A 14,103-nucleotide genomic window follows, 5' to 3' on the forward strand; every position below is an offset into this window, starting at 1 on the left:
CCTCCTTTGTGGGGCTATTCCCTCCTGCGTCCCCAGGCTGTCAGGGGCCTGGATGTGAGCCCAGTTGCTGTGACATTCCTACCCGGAGGGAAAACCAGCAGCTTCACTGAGGCACACCTGAGTCCATGCCCCTACCGGGGCACTGTAAGTCTGCTTGCATGAATCTCAACAAAGACAAGAACATCTCTGGCTGTTAAGCCATTTTGGGGGTGGAGAAGACTCCTGGGTCTGCTGTAGGGAGGTTTTCTAACAGAGGCATGATCATCCCTCACATTGTAAGTCCAGCACTGCCAGACACTCTCTAGGGGCAAGTCTCAGTTTCCTCATTGGAAAATGGGAATGGAAAATGTGTGTTCTGCCTGCCCCCAGGTCTGTCACAATGATTCAATGATATCATGGATGTAAGCATGTGTTGGAAAGTCCTAGTAAAGTGCAAGGTACTGTTTCCATTATAGCATGAACAGTGTTTTTAAGTTTTTTAATTTACTTTGTGAGAGGGGGAGTGAGAGCATGAACAGGGGAGGGGCAGAGGGAGAGGAAGAGAGAGCGACTCCCAAGCAGGTTCTGTGCTGTCAGCGTAGAGCCCAACGTGGGGCTCGAACTCACAAACCATGAAATGATGACCTGAGCCAAAATCAAGAGTTGAACGCTTAGCTGACTGAGCATAAATATTTTTGTTCATGTTTATGCAAATTACAAGAGGGTTTTGAGTAGTGGCGCTGTCTTCCTTCCTGGCAGCTCTCGACACAAGGGTGGTGGTCCGGGCCTAGGGCAGAGAGAACTGCTGCAGTCCTGTCCCACCTTGAGGCCCGTGTGCTTCATCCTGCTGTCACTGAGTCATGGGGTCATGGATTTGGCAAGACCAACAATAACAATAGCTCACTTCTCCACGTGTGTGTGAAGCCCAGGAATGGCCTTTGGGTGTGGGTGGGCAGGCTGGGGTGGAGGGCAATTAAACCAGCCCTGGATTATTCAGCATGCCAAGCAGGGGTGGTGAGGGGCAGGCCCTGATTTTAAGATATCTTCCTCACCAGACAACAGATTTCTTACTTGGAATTTTATAGTTTCCTGTGTAAATTTGATTATAAATCAAAGAGCAGCTAATTCAGTCAGTAGTCATCTTTGAGCCAGAACACTAGATGAATCGGAGCCTCCCCCTATGTATAAAGCACTCATCCGTTCATGCCTTCATTCTCTTGTTCCCTTGTGTGATAGAGGCAGCTTGGTTGATGGAATGGAAAATGTCATCTTTAGATTTAATTGGAATGGAGTTTGAATTCTGGCTATGCCTCTCAGGGCTGTGACCTCCAGCAGCAAGTGGAGGAACTCTTTAGGACCTCAGTTTCCTCATCCATATAAAAGGTAGGAGATATTCCCCTCACAGGCTTGATCCAGAGGTCAGCACTGATTTGCAGATGGCAATCTGCACCTGGAGTAAGTGGCTGGCAGGCACCCTTTGCCCTCTATCATTGCAACGTTTTATTTATTCTGCAATCAGCAAATGTCTTTCCAGTGCTGCAGATGTCCCCGCCACTGCCCCACTCAGGTTCCATCTCCAGCCCCGGGCACACCTGCCTGACTTCTTAATGTGGGCCCGCAGCAATTCCCAGGAAAGCCTTCTCTGCCGTGGGAGCCACTTGGCCCACCTTGCCTGACAGTCCATCAGGCCTGAAGGACCGGGGCACTATTGTCCCCTGGAAGTAGTCCTCATGTAAAGATAGGTGGGAGTTAGGATTTGTACACCCTTCAGGGGCAGTATCTCTGAGGCTCCCAGAATTCCAGGCAGGACTGAGCTCCAGATGCCCACGGAGGTAACTTGCTTGGTAACGAAACTTCATTGGCTGCCCTCCTTTCCCTGCTTCACCTCCCCCCTCTCCCACCAACGTTTTCTGGGGTCAGCTCCCAGATAAACTCTTTGCACTTGAATCCTCATCTCAAGGTCACTTCTGGGGGCTGGGAGTGGGGGCAACCTAAAACAAGTGTCTACTATGTACTAGTAGAGATGTTCAGAGATGAACAGAGTCTCTTCCCTTGGGGAATTCACAGTCTGAGAGGCAAAAATATCCCACCTAATATAGCACAATGACATAGTTAAGAGGTGTTGGGGGATTCCAAGGAAAGAGGCTGAGGGGCATGTGTTTGACACTTCCCAGGGGAGGACAAGCCTGAGCAGAGGCTAAGGGAGTCATTGCAGAGGGCAACCACTGCAGGGACAGGACCAGGTAGGAGGCTGACCTTGCTGCAAGGTGTGGTCTCTGAAAGGATGGCTGAGTGGCACACAGGTGTTGGTGGGATTGTGGAAAGAAGGTGACGTTCCTAAACTCCAAAGTGATTTGTAGTATCTATAGTATGTCTTTGTGGGGTCAGTCTGCGAGGCCGGGCGATGGCCCTCCACTCTGGGAAGTGAGGTAGTCAGGGCTTGGCCAGCCCATCATACAGGCCTCTGAGACTGTGGGGGACAGTGCAGCGGTGGAGCAGGGGGCTGGGAAGGATTTGAACTGGGGCTGCTGCCTCCAGGCTGAAGGCCATTTGGGGAAGACAAGGACTGGTTGGGAACGAAGGATGGACGGTATGGTGGCAGAGCAACAGCAGGAAACTGGAACAGGCATGAGAAAGCTGTGAGCAGGGTAAGGCCCTCCTTGTACCCCAAGCCTGCTACAACGGTCCATCCATGTGCCTAGAATCACCCCCTGCTTGTGATTTGTCCTGTTAGAACATTAATGGTAACAGTAAACATAGTAGCAGGAAACATGAATTGAGCCCTTGCTACATGTGAGGCACTAGATGTGAGGACTTTACATGGATTGCTTCCTGTCGCCCTCAACCTTTTGAGGCAGGTACTAACATTAACTCCACTTTACAGATGAGAAGACTGAGGTTCACATCTTTCCTAAGCTCAGCTTGTGAAATTATTTTTTTTAACTTTTTTTAAATTTATTTTTGAGACAGAGAGAGACAGAGCATGAACGGGGGAGGGTCAGAGAGGGAGACACAGAATCGGAAGCAGGCTCCAGGCTCTGAGCCATCAGCCCAGAGCCCAACACGGGGCTCGAACTCACAGACCACGAGATCGTGACCTGAGCTGAAGTCGGACGCTTAACCGACTGAGCCACCCAGGCACCCCTGAAATTATTTTTTTAAACTTAAAAAATTATTCATTTATTTTTGAGAGAGAGAGAGAGAGAGAGAGAGAGAGAGACAGAGCGAGTGAGCAGAGCAGGGGCAGAGAAAGAGTTAGGATCTAAAGCAGGCTTCAGGCTCCAAGCTGTCAGCACAGATCCTGATGCAAGGCTCAAATTCATGAATCATGAGATCATGAGCTGAGCTGAAGTTGGACGCTCAACTGACTGAGCCACCCAGGTGTTCCTAAGCTTGTGAAATTATTAATCCCTTGCATTAGTCAGCCGGGACAGCCACAACAAAGTACTCCAGACCAGGTGGTTTAAACAACAGACATTTATTCCTCAGAGTCCTGGAGCTTGGAAGTCCAAGCTAAAGGTGCCAGCACAGTTGGTTTCTGGTGCCTTTACACTGGGTCCTCACATGGCCTGTTTTCTGTGGGCACAAGCAGGAAGAGAGAGAGATGAGAGATGAAAGGAGAGCACTCTTGATTCTCTTCCCCCCAGTTGTGAGCATTCCAGTCCTATAGGGTCAGGGTCCCACCCCATAAGACCTCATTTAACCTTTTTTATAAAATTTTTTACACATTTATTCATTTTTGAGAATGAGAGAGACAGAGTTTGAGCAAGAGAGGGGCAGAGAGAGAGGGAGACACAGAATCTGAAGCAGGCTCCAGGCTCTGAACTGTCAGCACAGAGCCCAAAACGGGGCTCAAAATCACAGATCGTGAGATCATGACCTGAGCTGAAGTCAGATGCTTAACCAACTGAGCCATCCAGGTGCCCCTCATTTAACCTTTATTGCATCCTTATAGATATTATCCTCAAGTACAATCACATTGTGCATTAGGACTTTAATATACAAATTCGGGTGGGGAACAACACAACTCAGTCCATAAAATCCACTAACATTTTATCATTTACAAATGTATTTTGTGTCTATATATCCTAAATTTCCATCCCAGGACTACAGTTTTGGTATAGTATCTCTTTGTAAAGCTATTCACTGCCAAAAGTTCAGCCAGGCCTGTGGACTCCCAAGGCAGCACTCTGGGCACTTCTAGATGCCCATTAGTGAGGGAAAGAGAATGGGGCACGAGCTAGTTTGCAGGATTTGGTGCACACTGCCTGCCACTTACCAAGGCCCTGAAGAATGGGTCCTGTGTCCGAGCATTGCAATTGTCCTTTGGAACTTAGCTGGGGCTGCCCCCTTTGCAAGAGTGCTATATTCTCCCTATGGTTTCTTTACTATTCAAGTCAACTGATAGTTGCCATTTATCCTCATGCTTTTGATGGTTTATTTTTCCTGCATTAGAGGTAAGTAGAAAATAAAATGTTTCTTATAAGTATATTGACACAAGATAAACCCACCTCAAAATTTACAGAACCCAGGGAAAGATTACAAATGGAGGCCCACAGGGGCACCTGGGTGGCTCAGTCAGTTAAGCGTCCGACTTCGGCTCAGGTTCCTGGGTTTAAGCCCCGCATTGGGCTCCGTGCTGACACCTCAGAGCCTGGAGCCTGCTTCACATTCTGTGTCTCCCTCTCTCTCTGCCCCTCTCCTGCCCATGCTCTGTCTCTCAAAAATAAAAGTAAATAAAAGTTAAAAAAAAAAAACACAATTGCAAGCCCCACAAACCATATGTTTAAATACATATGCAAATAAAACATAGCTGTAAAATGTAAAATTCTGTTTTCTGGCCTTGACAAATGTACTTCCATAGCAACCTGGGAAGCCAGTTCAAATGTAGAATTCTTGGACTCTTGTATAAAGACACAGGGCATGCTCCACAACTAGTTCATTCTCTGGGGCACTGATCTGAGTATATATGCTAGCAGTGGGCTTAGAGCCATTCAGAATTCCCAGGTCTGGGGAGCTGGAGCATCATCTGGAAAGTTTAGGGCAGGATTACTGGCTACCAGTAGACATGAACCCTCTTTCCTTGGGGAGTGCAGGAGGTGCCAGAGGATGGCTGGCCCCCAGAAGCCTAGGTGGGTAAGGAGGTGTGCAGGCAGTACCCAACCCAGATATAGGACAGGACACCCGCTGAAAATCAGGGTGTCTGTAAACCTATAGTATATAGATATAGATAGATAGATGATTAGATATAGATATAGATAGAAAGATAGATCTATATAGATATATAGATATATATAGATATATCTATGTAGATAGATATATCTACGTAGATATATATGTTTGACAAAGATATATATATCTTTGTGTTTAGCATGCAGATTTGTCTTTTGCTGAAATAATATAGCATAGGACTAAATCTTATTAAATATCTAGCATCCACTTGCCCTTGTGTTTCCATTCATTTTGGACTTTTGTCTGGTTCCACTCATGTTCTGGCTCTGTGAGCATGAGAAGGTTTCTGGCAAAAACCATAAGGGTGAAATTTGCCTGAGGCTGTGTGCCTCCAAAATCTCTCATCCTTCTTTAGATGTTGGTCAGAAGAGGCCAACAATTAAGACTGTTTTGAGTCAATTAGGGAAAATAGAACTGGACGGGGTATTGCTAACTTTGTTGGGTGTGATACTGGTATTCTGGGGATGTTTGAAAAAACAAACCTTAATGATTAGAGAAACATACTCAAGAATTTAAAGGTGAAATACGTCTGCCGGAATGCTTTAAAAATTACTCCGAGAACAACAAAACAAACAAACAAAAGGTGTGTGTAGGGGGATATAGACAGGGGAAAAAAAAAGGTCAAGAGGCAGACCATGATAGAAGCTGGCCTATCAGTGTGTGGGACCATTTTATTGTTCTACTTTTGCGTGAGTAAACATTTCTCATAATAAAGAAGTTAAACATAAGAACAAAATGGTATCCTGGAGAGCTGATGGAGCTCTGGCTGCAGGCGAAGCAGCTGTTCCTTAAGAATGGCTGGTCTTCACACACCCTTTACAGATGGGATCCTCAAGCCCCCATTCCTCCTGGGTGGTTTCACAGCCCTAAACTCGGTTTCCTTCTTTGTAAACTAGGCCTCAGCATATGACCTTCCCGCAAGGGCTGTTGCCAGCATTGAGCATTGACTGCAACAAAGGAGGAGAGGAGCTTGGCACTCTCAGGAAGTGTTCAGTTTTACCCAGACTGGAAATGACTTCTGGCTACACTTGTCCCCACCACAAAGTCCAAACTCCTGGGCCCGGGGGTGGAGTCTGCGAGGCCCTGCTTTCCAGCGAAGTGGGGGTCAGACACCGCGACCTTGCAGCGGGGGCACCCGGGGCCCGCCTCCCTCGGGCCCTGGGCGTCAGGGCCCTGCCTCCAGAGCCGGCTCCGCCCAAGGCCCCGCCTAGGCCCGCCTTCGCCATGTTCTGCGGCGGCTGGGTATGGTGGCCTGAAGATCTGGCGTTCCCTGTTTCCTCATTGAGCCCTCCCCTTGGCCCGCGCGCCTTCTGCTCGCCTCTTGCGCGCTGCTGCCCGGGAGGGGATCGGGTAAACATGGCGCTGCGCCCCAAGCGGGCCTGGGCAGGGGTGCGGGAAGTCTGGGGTAAAGCGGCGATGGAGTCCAAAGGGGGCGGTCTGGGTGTGTGGAGATGTCACACTGAGGAGGCCCGGCCCTGGGGAAGCGCTGGGGTTGGGGCGCGGAGTGGGGGATGAGCAGTAGAGGGAGTAAACCCAGGGCCTTTGGAGGGGGACCTCGGGACGGGGTGGGGCACACCTGGAAAGTCCGGGGCCTGGGCAACGCAGAAGAGGACGTGAACCCAGAGCGGGGGGGAGTCCGGTGGGAGGCCAGGGGCCTGCAAATAGGCCAAAATAAGGGAAAACGGGAAGGGGAAAGAGAAAGTGGTCCCAGAGGGGCCTTGGGCAGAGGGGCGCCTGGGGAGGTATCCAGGTAAGGGCCCAGGGCAGGGTCCTGGATGACGGACCTGGGATGGAGGGAGACAAACCCAGGGCCCAAGGCAGGTTTGGTGCCTGGGGCGAGGGCGGGGAGGCGGGGGAAATCCAGACTGAGGGTTGGGCAAGTCTTCACGAATTTCTGAGGCTCTCTCTCCTGCATAGCCAGTATCTTGGCTTACTAGGCCTGCTGTCCCCCCACCTACTTATCAGAAACTACCCAGGTGGGTATTCCAGCTGATTCTGATGCAGCTATAATTTAAGAGGCACTGGTCTGAAACATTAGAGCTTTGAGGGATTTGAAGTGGGAGAACCAGCCAGGTGCCCTGTGATGCAAGTGCATTATTACATTTAATCTTCACAGCTTTGTGAAGTTGGTGCTCTTGTCCCCATTTAACAGACGAGGCACAGAAATTTCACTTTTCCAAGGACCAGCATCTAGGAAGAGGAAGAGCTGGGATTCAGACCCTCAAGGCAGGCTCCAGGGTGCTCCCACTGAACCAGGTCTCCTGTAAAGTCCAGAGGTAGTTTGGCCTCACAGCAGGTAGTGGGCAGCTGAGTGGAGCCGATCGGTTCCAGCATTTTGGCCGTGCAGTGAAGAGTTAGGACTGGCCTTGTCTCTTGCCTTGCGGTGAGCACTAGTTTGTATGAGGTCCTGGTGACCAGGTCTCAGACCTGATGTGCTGGCCCCAGGGTGCCCAAAGGCCCTAGATTCAAGGCCAGCTTCTCCCTGACTCACGGGGAGGCTGCGCATCAGTGTCCTCCTCAGTCTGATGGGTACAGACTCCCCAGGAGGCATCTGCAAGAGCAATGACCTTACAGATTCCTGTGACTGGCAGCCAGGTGGCCCCAGGTCCCCCTGCCCAGCCCTTCTCAAGGCCTGCGCCCGAGGAAGGGGCTCCAAGCACACGGGCTGTGCAGGGCTCTCACTCCACACTCTGACACCTTGGCAGGGTCTGACACCTTAGTACTTCTTTGTTGTGGGGGCCTGTCCTGGGGCACCGCCTCCATATTGTGTCCTCTGGGGGAAAGGCTGGGTGGGAACCTCTGCCCTGGAGTCAGTGCCACCCCCCCAGTTCTCCCCCTCTCTGGGGGCTACAGGACAGGGTTTTCCTGCATCCACAGCCCACTCTCCCGACAGAGGCCGCCTTCACCAGCAGGCCTGTCCTTCAGGACCTGGTGTGTTCATCTGTACTCATTTCTGTCGATGCAAATGACATCTGAACACATTCTCCTTCTGACACACACCCATGTTCCCAAGGAAGCTGAGTGCCTTTGACTACCATCCACAGGGTTGTGGGGTCCCTGCTGGGGAATCACGGAGGCCCCACACTGTAATGGGCACAGGGTAGGTGGGAATGCATGATGGGTGCTGACCACACTGGGCCTCTGGTGCACATTTGATGAGTTTAGAGGGCATTCTTCAGTGTGCTTCCCTCACACAAGTTTCTTCTGGAACTGTTCTGTGTGGTCCTCATAGCTCTGCCCTACACCTTGAGAGGAGGCCTCTTTCTTAGCAGTCAGGGAACCCTTCAGTTTAGCTCAGCTGCTGGCACTTGCCTCCTGGTGCCTACCTGGTTTCTTGGCATATTTAGAAACTCATTTGTATTCTGTCTGAATCCAACCGCCATGAGTGAGTCATCCAGAGGGTTTCACTCATTTTGGGAGGAGAGAACGAAGCTTTGTGGTTCATGCTTCTCTAATTGTCTAGTGTTTGTAAACGCTTTTGGGCCTCTTTATTTTTTTTAATGTTTATTTTTGAGAGAGAGAGACAGATGGAGCATGAGCAGGGGAGGGGCAAAGAGGGAGGGAGACACAGAATGTGAAGCAGGCTCCAGGCTCTGAGCCTTCAGCACAGAGCCTGACATGGGGCTTGAACTCATAGCTGTGAGACCATGACCTGAGCCAAAGTCAGACACTTAGCATACTGAGCTACCCAGGCTCCCCATTGGGCCTCTTTTTAATTGGTTATCTTGTCTGATCTGTGCCCTTCAGCTGGTGAGCCTTCCCGCTCCCTGGTTATCCTGTGACTGTGGTGATGGGTGATTTCTCCTCCCCTTCCTCTGGTTCCTGCTTTTCCCAGCGCTGTCTTGACTTTTCCACTCCTTCCTGCTTACATGCGTGAGTCTTCCTGAAGTGATGCAGTTGTGATTAAGTTGTCAAAAGCAGCTGACTAAAGTCAACAAAGGAAGGATTCTCTGGTAGGCTGTATCTCATCCTTTGTTGATTTTAATTAGTGAATGATTTTGTCTGCTGATTTATTTTATTCATTATTGGCTTTATACATTTTGTATTAATTTAACTTTTCTGTTTTGATATCATAATGAACTCATGGTCCTTTGCAGACTCAACTTGTGAAGTGGTAACTATACTATATTATTATTAGATGCTGAAGTTGTCACCGATTGACAGTGGTAGTCTGTTTACAATTTTGTTCCTTTGTCATTTTAGTCCCTCCTCTGACACCTTTGAAAGCATCTTATTTTCTAGCAACCCCAGAGGGTTCCAGAGCCGTCTCAATTTTTCTCCTGCCCCAAGTTATGGGATTCATTGTCCTCCAAGAGTCCTGTTTTGAGTATTAGACATGAAAATCTGAGTGCAGAGATACATGGCCCCCAGGCTAGGGGAACATGTTGTTGCTTTGGACTACTTTTAGAAGTGTCAGAGCCAGAAAATACATCTTGTTTTAAGGTTAGAGTTCACATGGACTTCCAGCGGTTTGATGCTCTGTAGCCAACTATCTTTGAAGTACATAGTGTCACGGGCAGCTAAGATTTTTCTCCCACATTGGCAGTCCTCAGCTCAGCACCATCTCTCACCCCCAGAGGAGGGCAGCTAAACTGTAAATGAAATCACAGAGCTGGAACATTGTCAGTTATCTTTTGATGCATAACAAAGTACTGCCAAACCTAGGGACTTAAACAGACAGTGATTTATCATTTCTCAATGTTCTGTGGATTGCTGGGGTGTAACTTTGGCTTCACGGGGGTCATCTGGCATCACTCAGGGGCCCTGATCCCTTTTTAGTGGGGGAAGCAACAGAGTTGTCTTTTGAAAACATAAACAGTCACTCTGAGGAAGAAGCATGTACTCCTTGCTCTGCCTGTAAGACCCTAGGTGACTGGCTGCCTTGTCCTCCTTTCCTGCCATCCTCTTGTATCTACATACTCCAGACTTGTTGGCCTCTTTGCCTTTCCTTCCTTGGAAGCACCAAATTTGCCCTACCTCAGTGCCTCTGTACTCGCTGTTGTCTGCTTGCAGGGCTCCTCCCCTAGATCTTTGCACAGTTGGCTTTTTTTTTTTTAAGTTTTATTTATGTATTTTTTAGTAATTGCTACCCCCAGTGTGGGGCTCAAACTTGCAACTCCTAGATCAAGAGCTGGATGCTTTTCTGACTGAGCCAGCCAGGCACGCCTGCACAGGGGAAATTTTTTTTATACTTAGGGTTCATTAAAATGTCACCCTCTCTTCTTGAGTCTTTGATCCTCCATCCACACCCTACCCTACACTTTCCCAGGATAGTCCCTGTCAATTCACAGTATTTAATTTATCTTGTTCACTTACTTGTTCTCTTGTTTATTTCTGTCTCTGCCTCTAGAATACAAATTTCCTGAGAGCAGGACCTTTATCTGTCTTGCTTTCCACTGCATTCTTGGTGCCTAGAAAACTCCTTGCATAAAAGGAAGGAAGAAAACATTTGTTGAATGGATGATAAATCATTCATGCACCAAAGGAGGAGAGGGATGAATAGGTGGAGCACAGAGGATTTTTAGGGCAGTGTAACTACTGTGTATGATATAATGATGGATGCATGTCATTCTACATTTGTCCAAACCCATCGACTGTACAACACAGGAATGACCCCTACTGTAAACTGGACTTGGGGTGATCATGATGTGCCAGTGTGGGTTCATCAGTTGTAACATGCTCCTGTCTCGTGTGGGATGTTGGGGGCAGGGGTATATGGGAACTTCTGTGTACAGTCCTCTCAATTTCTCTGCGAACCTAAGACTGCTCTAAAAAATAAAGGTGTTTTTTTTTCTTTTTTTTTAATAGTGCACATCCATTGGGAAGAAGTCTGAACAATATAGACTTACATACAAAGTCCAGAGGATTATATCCATACCTTCTGTACCCCAAGCCCTTTCTGTTTATATCCGCGCCTCTTGTGTTGACTGGCTGGGTGGCTGTGATGCCTTTCATGGGAAAGATGAGATTAAGAGGTGGAATGGGGAAACTGCAAGCTCTGTGTTAGACCGAGGGTGCCTGAGATGCCTCTCAGACCGCTGAGTGGGAAGTTGGCTCTCCGTGTCTGGATCCTGGGCTGAGGGCCGAGCTGGGAGACGTGATTGGGAGGTAGTAGCAGCATATCATTGTTACTTCAGGCTATGGGACTGGGGGAGGTCCACACACAGGCTGTAGACAGAAGACAAGTGAGGAGAGTCTGGAGTGTCAGCGTTAGAGATCAGAGGGAGAAGCCACACCAGGAAAAGAGACAGGACACCCATGGAGTAGGACAAAATGAGGCATGCATGGAAACCTGGGAAGGGCTGCCAGATAAAACACAGAATTTGAGAGAAACAGTGACTCACTTTTCAGCATAACTATGTCCCATTTTACCTGCAAAATCTGGCAACCCTAAGCTGGAAGAAGAATGGTGTGACATCATATCAGCCTTTCCACAGTGATGCTACAGGCCAGGAATGCCTGCTGGGCCTATACTACTTGTGGTGATCCCCTTGCGGGTTCCCCTCCTGGAGCCATTGTTGAAGCTGGATCAGCCCTTGTGGTTCTTGTTATATTATTGCAGGAAGTGCCTTAGCACAGTCATCAGGGAACTTTGGAGAACAAGATTTATTACTCACAGGTCCTGGCAGGTCCATGGCATGCCCGAGGGCCACACAGCCACACAGTGCAGTCTAAGGTAGAGAGAGAGGGAGGGTGTGTGGGCCTGGAGCTCTGCATTTATTGGGACAGGATAACTAGGGTTTCATGGGTTCACTGATTATCGGATGGCTTAAAACATGAGAGCAAGAAGTTGGATAAGGGAAGGGAGCAGCAGAGTCACTCAAGCAGTCAGTGATCTAGATTACCCAGGACTTGCTAAAAGGGAGCTTCATGGGTTGGGGTGACCTTCTGGGGTTGGTTTGCTAGGAGCTGCCTTTGACATGGATGCCTCAGCAATCAAAGGCTTCTTGACATGCACACACTAGGAGCCCAGGAGAAACAAAATCAGTCCCAGCACCATTAACCTAGCCTTTATTGTAGAGTGCTGAACACAGGAATGCTCCAGAAGAGCCTTTTAACAAGGGGGAGGTGGGCAGAATGTTTTAAAGGGCTTTAGGGGGAAGGTATTTGTCAGAGTTCCTGTAGATGTAGCAGGAAGGGGGCAGCACCAGTGTGGCCATTTTCGGAAATGAGAGCAGGGCGTCATTCTTGATGGTCAGCAGCTCTTCTGTGCAGGCTGGACTGGACTTTATCAGGAGGGAGGAGAAGGGATGAAAAAGGAGCAGGGGCTAAAGCCACATGCAGGAGGGGTGGGGGGCACACTGTGGGGACAAGGATGTGGGGAGGCCACGGTGGGCAAGTCTCAAGTCCTTGAGTCTCTCATGCCCTAGTGAATCTGGCTGAGACGTTGGGCACACTGAGGTCTGTGGGGATTCTTTGGCATCGTGCAGGTGACCGCTGGTCTCGGCAAGGACCACGTGTGCAGGAAGGAGCCAAATGGGTGTTGAGCACAGAAGCAAGGACATAGAGACAGTATGGACATGTCTCTTTCATTGTGCCCTGAAAGGGAGGAGAGAAATAGGGTACAAGCTAGAGGATGGCTTGGGGTCCAGGGAACTTATTTGAGAGACAGATTCTCGTGCAAGGTCCTATTGTTGGAGGATCCCGCAGAGGGAGTGCGGAGAAACTGAAAAGGCAGGAAAGGAGACCCTTGCTAATGCTAGTTCTTGAGAAGGCCAAGGTGGGCTCCAGGGCCCAGGGGAGAGGCAGTGATAGCCCTCTCAGGATTTGTGAGCATAAAGGATATGAAGGGCTGCTGCATGGGTCCTGGGTAGCTGTGTCTATTTTTTTTTTTTTTTTAAAGAGATTAAGTATCTGGCACTGCAGGGACTCAGGGACTGTCCCCTCCCCAACCCTATTCTACTAAGCATCCTTTCTCCCCTTGGGTTTGAAGGGAGCCACATAGGATAGCCGAATGGGGACCTGAGACCCTATTGTTTGTTCTGTATGTTGCTCTGGATGAGGTTTTGGGGTGATAGTGGGGTTCAAGGGATCCAGACCCAACGGCCAAGAAAGAATTCTTGAAGACGTCTTTGGTGCAAAAAGGTGATTTTTATTGAAGCATGAGGACAGGACCCATGGGTAGGAAGAACTGCCTGGGACCATGAGGAGAGACTGGGGGGGGGGGGGGTAAAGTCCAAGGGAAGTTTCCAGTGAGATTTTCATATGCCAAAGAAGACTCATAGGATACCAGAGTCCTAGCCATTGTCAAGCTAAGGTGGTTTTTCCCTGTAGCAAAGCATTAACTCCAAAGAGTTCCTGGAGAAACGTTTTATTCTGCCAGCCTCAAGTAATTGTCAGTGGGCTGCAGGTTATAAGGAAATTTAGTTCTATATGCCATTTCCTTCTGCCTTTTTTTCCCACATCAGCTCCAGTGGTGGTAGGACTGGGACTCTTCCCCTCCACCCCCCAGCGCCATTACCTGCCTCCCCACTGTAGCCAGGCCTCCTATGTATGCCTGACTCAGTTTACCACTGTTGCTGCACAGCTTGTGGTGAATTTAAAAAGAATGGTTGGTTTGCCTCAAGGTTCAGGCTCAGAGGGTCTAGGGCAAGAAAGCCACTGGGAAGATGGAGTGTGGGCCTCAGTCCGAATGAATGACCTGGGCCTGGACCAACGAGGTAAGGGTGACTTCTGTAGTGGCAGGACCAGGGCAGGAGCCAGGGTGGTACCTCTGTAGCAAGAAGAGCAGACGTTTCCTGTTTTGCTGCTGGGCTGCTGGTAAAGCCTTTAGGAGGGGGAACTCATGGTGTAATATGTAATTTCCATCTTCTTTTTTTTTTTGTAGTTTATTGCTTTTTTGAGCTGAGCAAAGCCTGCCTTCGCCCAGGTTCTGTAGCCTTGTGTGTGTGG

General features: G+C 49.1%; 1 protein-coding gene across 5 annotated transcripts in view; it reads left to right on the plus strand.

Moving 5' to 3' along the window:
• Window positions 1-14,103, plus strand: part of SLC41A3 (solute carrier family 41 member 3) — a 102,525-nt gene continuing 88,422 nt past the window's right edge. For 4 of the 5 annotated variants that reach the window (XM_043572010.1, XM_043572013.1, XM_043572012.1 and 1 more), the window contains exon 1: window positions 6,419-6,561. The gene's annotated coding sequence lies outside the window, so the exon portion shown is untranslated. Of the gene's footprint in view, window positions 145-6,418; window positions 6,562-14,103 lie in introns of those variants that run through there. The other variant, XM_043572011.1, reaches the window with a different exon arrangement.

This window comes from Prionailurus bengalensis, unplaced genomic scaffold (assembly GCF_016509475.1).
Source record: "Prionailurus bengalensis isolate Pbe53 unplaced genomic scaffold, Fcat_Pben_1.1_paternal_pri Un_scaffold_56, whole genome shotgun sequence".
In the NCBI taxonomy this organism is placed as follows: Eukaryota; Metazoa; Chordata; class Mammalia; order Carnivora; family Felidae; genus Prionailurus; species Prionailurus bengalensis.